Source organism: Triticum aestivum, chromosome 3D, assembly GCF_018294505.1.
Source record: "Triticum aestivum cultivar Chinese Spring chromosome 3D, IWGSC CS RefSeq v2.1, whole genome shotgun sequence".
Classification (NCBI taxonomy): Eukaryota; Viridiplantae; Streptophyta; class Magnoliopsida; order Poales; family Poaceae; genus Triticum; species Triticum aestivum.
Genome location: NC_057802.1, coordinates 80,665,632 through 80,674,956, shown reverse-complemented (window position 1 = coordinate 80,674,956; position 9,325 = coordinate 80,665,632). Strand labels below are relative to the sequence as shown.

At 47.6% G+C, this 9,325-nt stretch overlaps 1 pseudogene; it reads left to right on the top strand.

Moving 5' to 3' along the window:
• The first annotated feature begins 6,743 nt into the window (after nt 1-6,743).
• LOC123074187 (aspartic proteinase CDR1-like) lies at nt 6,744-8,238 on the top strand (annotated as a pseudogene).
• Nucleotides 8,239-9,325: the final 1,087 nt, after the last annotated feature.

Sequence of the window (9,325 nt, the reverse complement as noted above, 5' to 3'; positions counted from 1 at the left end):
GGTTCCCTTCCCGCTTCAGCCCACGGGGCCCTCCGGGATAGGTGGCCCCACCCGGTGGACCCCCGGGACCCTTCCGGTGGTCCCGGTACAATACCGGTAACCCCCGAAACATTCCCGGTGGCCGAAACTTGACTTCCTATATATAATTCTTTACCTCCGGACCATTCCGGAACTCCTCGTGACGTCCGGGATCTCATCCGGGACTCCGAACAACTTTCGGGTTTCCGCATACACATATCTCTACAACCCCAGCGTCACTGAACCTTAAGTGTGTAGACCCTACGGGTTCGGGAGACATGCAGACATGACCGAGACGCCTCTCCGGTCAATAACCAACAGCTGGATCTGGATACCCATGTTGGCTCCCACATGTTCCACGATGATCTCATCGGATGAACCACGATGTCGAGGATTCAGTCAATCCTGTATGCAATTCCCTTTGTCAATCGGTATGTTACTTGCCCGAGATTCGATCGTCGGTATCCCAATACCTTGTTCAATCTCGTCGCCGGCAAGTCTCTTTACTCGTACCGCAATGCATGATCCCGTGACTAACGCCTTAGTCACATAGAGCTCATATGATGATGCATTACCGAGTGGGCCTAGAGATACCTCTCCGTCACACGGAGTGACAAATTCCAGTCTCGATCCGTGCCAACCCAACAGACACTTTCGGATATACCCGTAGTGCACCTTTATAGTCACCCAGTTACGTTGTGACGTTTGGCACACCCAAAGCACTCCTACGGTATCCGGGAGTTGCACGATCTCATGGTCTGAGGAAAAGATACTTGACATTGGAAAAGCTCTAGCAAACGAAACTACACGATCTTTTATGCTATGCTTAGGATTGGGTCTTGTCCATCACATCATTCTCCTAATGATGTGATCCTGTTATCAATGACATCCAATGTCCATAGTCAGGAAACCATGACTATCTGTTGATCAACGAGCTAGTCTGCTAGAGGCTTACTAGGGACACGTTGTGGTCTATGTATTCACACATGTATTATGATTTCCGGACAATACAATTATAGCATGAACAATAGACAATTACCATGAACAAAGAAATATAATAATAACCATTTATTATTGCCTCTAGGGCATATTTCCAATAGAGAGAGTAGTGGGGGCGAGTGGGGGGGTTACGGGTTAGGGTTTCCCCAGAGTGGGGATATGGAGGAGGGGAGTGGGGCGCCGGCTGGGCCGGCTTGGCTAGCCCAATGGCCAGCCGGGCCGAGGCCCAGCGAGGGGGGGGGGTGGCTTTTATTTTCTTTTGTTGTTTTTTTATTCTTTTCTGTTTTATTTTAGTTACACTTTATTTTTAGTTTAGTAAAATATGACAATAGCTCCAAAAATAGGGTTTCAAAATAATCCACTATTCTAAGAAGTTTTACCTCAAAATAAAAATAGTTTAGCATTTCTTAAAATATCAAAGGCACTTATTTAATCATTTGAACTACTGTCTTAATCATTTTAGAGTAGTAAAACATTTTACAAAAGTGGGGTTTCTGCACCACAATTACCTTTGCATCCTTTTGGCACAACTCGAACATTTTAGTTTTAAAGTTTGAAAACTTTTGTTGTTTGCCTGATTTTTAATTTGAATCCGAATTGGTTTCGAACTAACGCGAGATTAGCAATAGTAATCGAGGGGACGTGGCATCATTAGCAGAGGTTCACTGTAGCTTAAGTATCCGGGCGTCACACTTATTGTGTTTGTATCTTGTGCTTGCTTGTGTTGTGGTTGAGCTTGGCATATAGGTTCTCCACCTAGTTGCATATCTGAACAACCTACTTTCTTGTCAAGCCTCAATTTATTAAAAGAAGCTTAAAATTGTTAGTCGCCTATTCACCCTCCTCCCCCTCTAGTCAACCATATTGATCATTTCACTATCGGTGTTAGGATTCTGCCGGTCGTGGGATGCGTATTTCTCGGGATGTGACCTTTGATGAGTCACATCCCTTCTACCCGCGTCCATCCTCCTCGGCCTTTTCCATGGAGGACATCTCTTTTTCTTACGTTTCCGGATACACCTCCATATGTGCCCAGTATTCCTACTCCTCGCCCCGCTGTTGCATATCCAATGTCGTCCTCTCCCACGGTTTCTTCTCCTTCCTCATCGCATGACTCTCCACCTTCATCACTGATACCTTCCCCTTCTCCACCTTCATCATCGATACATTCCCCATCTCCACCTCCAGTGATTCCACCTGTCCCCTCCTTTTCTTTCCATTATACTAGTCATCCACGTGGTGTGGATGAGTCTACTGATGTTCCCTATACTTATGGGGTGCCGTCTTCCTCCTCTCAGCCGACTTATAGTCTTCGTTCTCGGCATGGTCCGTGCCCTCAACCGATATTCTCCTTCTTGCTATGGTCTTTCGACCGTTCTTGAGCCTACTTCTAATCGAGATGTTGTTGTTCATCCTGAATGGCAGAGGAGATTGCTTCCCTTGAGCGCACCAACATGTGGGATCTGGTTTCTCTTCATCCCCATGTTTGTTCCACTACTTGTAAGTGGGTCTACAAGATTAAGACTCACTCTGATGGTTCTCTTGAGCGTTATAAAGCTCGGCTTGTGGCTCGTGGCTTTCAGTAGGAGCATGGTCGTGATTACGATGATACTTTTGCTCCCGTGGCCCATATGACCACTATCTGCACACTTCTCGTTTTGGCCTCTGTTCGCCATTGGCCCGTGTCTCAGCTTGATGTTAAGATTGCCTTTCTTAATGGTGAGTTACGTGAGGAGGTTTATGTGCAGCCACCACCTGAGTATTCAGTTCCTGATGGCATGGGTTGTCGTCTTCGTCGCTCTCTCTATGGCCATAAGAAAGCCCCCCGTGCTTGGTTTGAGCGTTTTGCCTCTGTGGTCAATGCATCTGGTTTTTCGCCCAGTGTTCAGGATCTAGCATTGTTTGTCCACCTTTCTTCTCGTGGTCCCACTCTTCTTCTTCTATATGTTGATGACATGATCATCACTGGCAACAATTCTGAGTACATTCCCTTTCTCAAGGCCCATCTCAATGAACAGTTTCTTATGTCTGATCTTGGTCCTCTTAATTACATTATAGGGATCGAGGTTTCCTCCACCTCTGATGCCTTTTTCCTCCAAGAAAAGTATATTCATGATCTTCATGTTCATGCAGCTCTTAGTGATGAGCGCACTATTGAGATTCCTATAGAGCTAAATGTTCACTTTCGCGCTTCTTCTGGTGAGCTCTTGTCTGATGCAACACGTTATCGTCATCTCTGTGGGAGTCTTGTCTATCTTGTTGTCACTCGTCCGGATATCTACTATCTTGTCCATATTATGAGTCAGTTTGTTTCTGCGCCCACTTCATTTCACTATAGTCACCTTCTTCGTGTTCTATGATATCTTTGTGGCACAATCTCTCATCGTCTTTTTCCTCGTTCCAGCTTGTTACAGCTCCAGGCCTATTCACATGCTAAGTGGACTAGTGATCATTTGGATCTTTGTTCACTTTCTGCTTACTGTGTTTTTCTTGGTGGTTCTCTCATTTCCTAGAAGACGAAGAAATAGACTACAGTTTCCCGTTCGAGTGCAGAGGCCGAGTTGCGAGCTATGGCTCTTTTGATGGCAGAGATGACTTGGTTATGATGGTTACTGGCGGAATTTGGTGTTTATATTACTACACCTACAACCCTCTTGTCTGCCAGTACAAGAGCTATCAGTATTGCGCGGGACCCTGTGAAGCATGAGCTTACTAAGCATATTGGTGTTGACGCTTCTTATGTGCACGCTGATGTGCAGGATCATGTTGTTGCTCTTCAGTATGTGCCATTCGAGTTACAACTAGCGGACTTCATCATGAAGGCCTAGACTAGAGCGCAACATGGATTTCATCTCTCCAAACTTAGTGTTATGAATCCACCAAGAGTTTGAGGGGGGTGTTAGAGTTATATTGATGATGGCCTTTGGCCTTTTGTATTCTAGCCTTTTTTGGCATCCTATTTGACATGTATATATGATGGCTTTGGCCTCCTAGTAATACAAGTTGCATATTCGTAACATGGTCTACTCCGGCTCCCCCAAAGGTCCTCTCTTTTGGTTGGCGGCTTGAAACAAATACTTTGGCGATTTCATGCAATAAGATGAAAAGGAACATGGTTGTCTGTTCAAACTTATTTAAGATGCCGGTTGGAGGAAGAAGATACATTCCATGTCTTTAGTTCCTTCCCCAATGCACGGCAACTCTGGAATTCGCTTATTGTTGAATGGTCATTGCTAGCGTTAAATGCTATTAGTGCATCCGGGGATGATTGGTTCTCATTGTTACTATGTGATCTTAATGAGGGGATGAGAGTTTGTTGCTACTGTTTTGGAAGATTTGGTTCATCAAAGATGAGCTTGTTCACTCGCACCCCCCTCCCAGTCTAGGTATCCGAGAGATTTTTATGCAGCTACCTTTATACACTCTGTTCCATCAGTATGGATCCAAAATTGTCAATCCTGCATGTGATAATGTGTCGTGGTCACCTGTGTATGGATGTAACAAGCTTAATGTAGATGGCTCTTTCATAAATGGTGCAGTAGGGGCTGGTATGGTGCTTAGAGATCATGAATGTGCAATTGTTTTCTGTGCGTGCAGGCAGATCTTTTCATGCAATGACGCCCTGGAATTTGAGCTTCTTGCACTCCACGCAAATTTATCTTTGGCACTGCAATGGTGTTCGCTACCATTTGATGTTGAATGTGGTTGCCTTGAGGTAGTCATGATGATCAAGAGTAGAGAAGGTAACATACGAAGTATGCTTTTTTTTTGGTAGAGGAAATCAAGAGAAGTATGGATAAACATGATTCTTGTATTACTCATATTCACCGTAGCCAAAATAAGTCTAGTCATTTTATGGCAAACTTCGGAGGATCCCAACGCCCAACTGTTGTTTGGCTTGGATCAGGCCCTCTCGGCACTTTAGAAGTCTTTGGAGTTGATCGTAAAACTTGAGTGTTTGGAGTAATACAAGAATTTATTCACACAAAAAAGACGGTCAAAAAAAGTCACCATAAATTTTTGCAGTGTTGAGGTATGGCCTTCTTGTGTGAAGTTAGATACTTCCATCTGTAAAAGGAAATAATCTCTTGTTTGGTTTCAGGAGGTTTGCTAGCTTACCTGAAAGTAAGGATCTTACTACTGTTTTACATGAATTTTTTTAAATGCAATCTTCTACTAAAGTTTACATTTCATGTTGCAGAAGAAAAGCTTGGGTAGTCAAGTATTGTGATTTTCTCAATTAACAAGCATATGCTAATATTGGATTTCGCACAGGCACAAACATGGCCAATATCAAGCTCACCATCACGTTCACAGGAAGGTCTTCGAGGTGGAGAGAGTATAGCCCCATCTACCATGTGGAAATACCATCGGATTGAGCAGATGTATGGGAAATAGACGTGACGCTGCTCAAGTATGAGAACAAGGTTTTTTTTTAGAAATTTTTCATTCAAATCACGAATCACAAAGTAGGTGACCCTTACAAGCACACTGAAACGCAAACACAAAGGACCATGAACACCTAGAGTACCCTAAGACAACCATAACACAAGAAGATCTCCGGAGCCCTGTGTCATCATCCCTGAATCTTGAGAGAAGACCCCTGCAGCAGAAGGATCTGCAACCAGTCGCAAGCAGGTCATCATCTTCGACCACGGTACAATTGCCGCCACGCTGCTTCCTCCTTTCTTGACAGCGGCACTGAGAGGGCATGGACATCAATCCAACACACCTGCAACAGCCGTCGCCATCTTTGGCTTTGAGTACCGCGAAAAGTGTCCCTTCCGAAAGGAAGAGAACTCGAGTCATCCGACCAGTCCAGCACCACGGCCGGGCCATCCGCCCGGGCAAAGCAGGATCTCCCACCAGCATCAGCACAGAGGAAGGAGAAGAACAGCAGCAGCAAATCATACCAACAAGGAAGAAGAAAGGTCTTCGTCTCCCTGCCTCCATCGCCCATCTGAGGATCCAAACGGCCAGTGCCGATGGACCTCTAACCACCATAGTCTGCGACCTCGACGAGATCCGGGGATCCCCAACACCGCTGGCTCCTAGATGAAGGCAAAAGCCTCGCCTGACCGCGAACGGAGCCTGGAGAAACTTATTCCGACGCGACACCACCGCAACGGCCTCGGCAGCGTCTCCCTCAACCCTAACCCTACCACACCCACCTAGTGAACAGACCCGAGGTTCCCCCTCCCTCCCGCCGCCGGAGCGGCCGACGGAGAGAGAGGGAACCGGCGGCGTCACCGGCGGCGCGCAAGGGATCCCTAGTCGCCTCCTTGATCGCCTCGTGCGATCCAACTTTTCCGGGCGTCCGCGGGCGTGTCGTTTGTATGAGAACAAGGTTGAACCGTACAATCTGTTCCAAAACATTGCCATTTTGAATGTTAATTAACCTTATATAAAACATTGCCATTTTGAATGTTAATTAATCTTATAAAACAGCTGAAATCTGGGAGTACAAAATATTGCCCAAAAGTCCAGTCTCAGGTCTCCAATGGAATCCACCCTGAATTCCATGCGTAGTGTAGCACGTACGTATAACTAGCAAGAAGCTGGCTGACCGCAATCACAGTTCATACCATATACCGACGTGCCCCATTCGTCTCCCCATTAATCAACATGCCATTTTAATCGTACGCCAATTCCCCTATTAATACTCTGCATAGCAGCAGCAGCTACACACCATTGGCAAAGCAATCCCGCAGTTGAGTCAGCACACAATGCCTGGGACGACGACATCCCGCGCTCTCCTGCTCGTTGGCGTCGTCCTGACGGCGCACATGTTCTTGTGCACGGCGTACGCCGGCGGCGATGGGTTTAGCGTGGAGTTCATCCACCGTGACTCCGTCAAGTCGCCGTACCGTGACCCGTCGCTCACCGCGCACGCCCGCGTGCTCGAGGCCGCGCGCCGCTGCGCTCTCGCGCTCCTACGCCCGCGCCGACGCACCATCAGCCGACGGCGCCGTCTCCAAGCTCACCTCCAGGCCATTCGAGTACCTGATGTCCGTGAACGTGGGCACGCCGCCTACCCGCATGCTCGCCATCGCCGACACCGGCAGCGACCTCATCTGGCTCAACTGCAGCAACGGAGACGGCGCTCCTGGTCTGGCGGCCGCCCGTCACGCGCTCGCGCCCGCTCGCGCTCCCGCCCCCGCCAACGCGCCCGCGTCCGCGCCGCCGCCGGGCGTCCAGTTCAACTCCTCCAATTCGACGACGTTCGGTCTCGTGAGCTGCGGCTCCGTCGCATGCCGCGCGCTCCCCGATGCCTCCTACCCCGACTCCAAGTGCAGGTATCTCTACTCCTACAGCGACGGCTCCCGGACGAGCAGACTTCTCTCCACGGAGACCTTCACCTTCGCCGACGACCAAGGCACCCGCGGCGATCGGGAGATACGCGTGGCCAACGTCAACTTCGGCTGCGCCACGACCATGATCGGCTCGTTCATCGGGGACGGCCTCGTCGGGCTCGGCGGCGGCGACCTCTCCCTCGTCAATCAGCTAGGCGCAGACACATCGCTCGGCCGGAGGTTCTCCTACTGCCTCGTGCCCTACTCCATCAACGCCTCCTCCGTGCTCAACTTCGGCCCCCGCGCCACCGTGACGGAGCCGGGCGCGGCGACGACGCCGCTGATCCCATCTGAAGTGAAGGCTTACTACACCGTCAATCTCCAGTCCGTCAAGATCGGGCACAAGACCTTCGCGGCGCCGCAGGAGTCCCCCGTCATCGTCGACTCCGGCACGACGCTGACGTACCTCGCGAACGAGCTTGTGGACCCATTGGTGGAAGAGCTGACCCGGAGGGTCAAGCTCCCGCCGGCGAAGTCGCTGGAAGATCTCCTGCCACTGTGCTTCGACGTGAGCGGGGTACGAAAGGGGCAGGTGGCGGCGATGATCCCTGACGTGACGCTGGTGCTCGGCGGCGGCGCGACGGTCACGCTAAAGGCGGAGAACACGTTCCTGGAGGTGCAGGAGGGGACTCTGTGCTTGGCGGTGGCGGCGGCGTCTGAGCAGGATACTCCTGTGTCCATCATCGGGAATATCGCGCAGCAGAACATGCACGTCGGCTATGACCTCGACAAGGGCACCGTCACCTTCGCCGCAGCAGACTGCGCCAGGAACTCCGCAGCCCCCTCCCCTTCCGGCTCTCTGTATATCTGGTCAGCATTACTAGTTGACATATTTGCTTGTGATCGCATGCATCTGCAAAATATATAGGAGTAAAACATTACGAGAAATGAGATTCGTGCTACCTTTTTTTGTTGTCAAAATTTGTCATGTTTCGAAGTGTTATATCAGGTTTTTCTCTCGTTCCAAAGTGAATCATAATGTTCGTTGTGTATCATCAAACTAATCTGAAGCGAGTGCATTATTTTTTTGTTAATAAACAATGAAACATGATGTACACATTGAAATAAGAAAAGAAAAGAAACATTATGAAACCAAATAAATTGTAACAACAAATAAACAATTAGCATGAATATCAAAGCAATCATGGATGATCTACATACAAGATATAGAAAAATCACTCTCAAAATATTATTCTCCTCTTAAAACGACAAAAAAAATAGAGGAAGATCCAACAAGCCCAGTCGAAGCGTGCTCACTAAATTTTGGTTGTTTGTCAATTTTAGCGGGGTAAACAGCCGGGTAAACCTCAGTGGAGTATTTTACTCCTCAGTTTTCGTTATTTCTAACCGATCCCTAAATTTAGCGGAGGAATATTTTGTTTTCCCCAGATTATTCAAATTCTAGTTTACTTAATCCATTCCAACTACATATTAGCACACATCTTAAAAACCAAAGATAATAATTAAGGTTCACGCAGTTCACGAATATTACGAATTCATAGTTTACAAACTAAGTTATTGAAATTCAAACACACCCAAAGTTTCAAATGAAGTAAATGCATGATAAAAGCCGCTTCATCTTCAATTGTAACAATTTGGTTGAATTCAATTGGCCAAAACAAAATGAGACAAAAAAAACTCACGTAGGCAAACCGTCGAACACTTGCAAGGCGGTGGAGGCGTAACAGTCTGCCGGCAACGTTCAGAAGAAACTAGCGGGCGGCGAGGCAGGTTCTAGGAATCATATAATGATATGATGCCAAGTTTCGTCGTTTTCGGACAACATTCGATATTGTTTTTTTGAAGTGAGGAGCCTTTCGCTCATTTCAATGGCAAGAAATTCATATAATGCTTTGAAATTATTGAATCAACCCAGAATAGTCCCAAATTTTAGCATGAGACTTTCAATGGTGTATATTCAATGTAGAAAAAGTTTAACGGAGAAATGATTTATA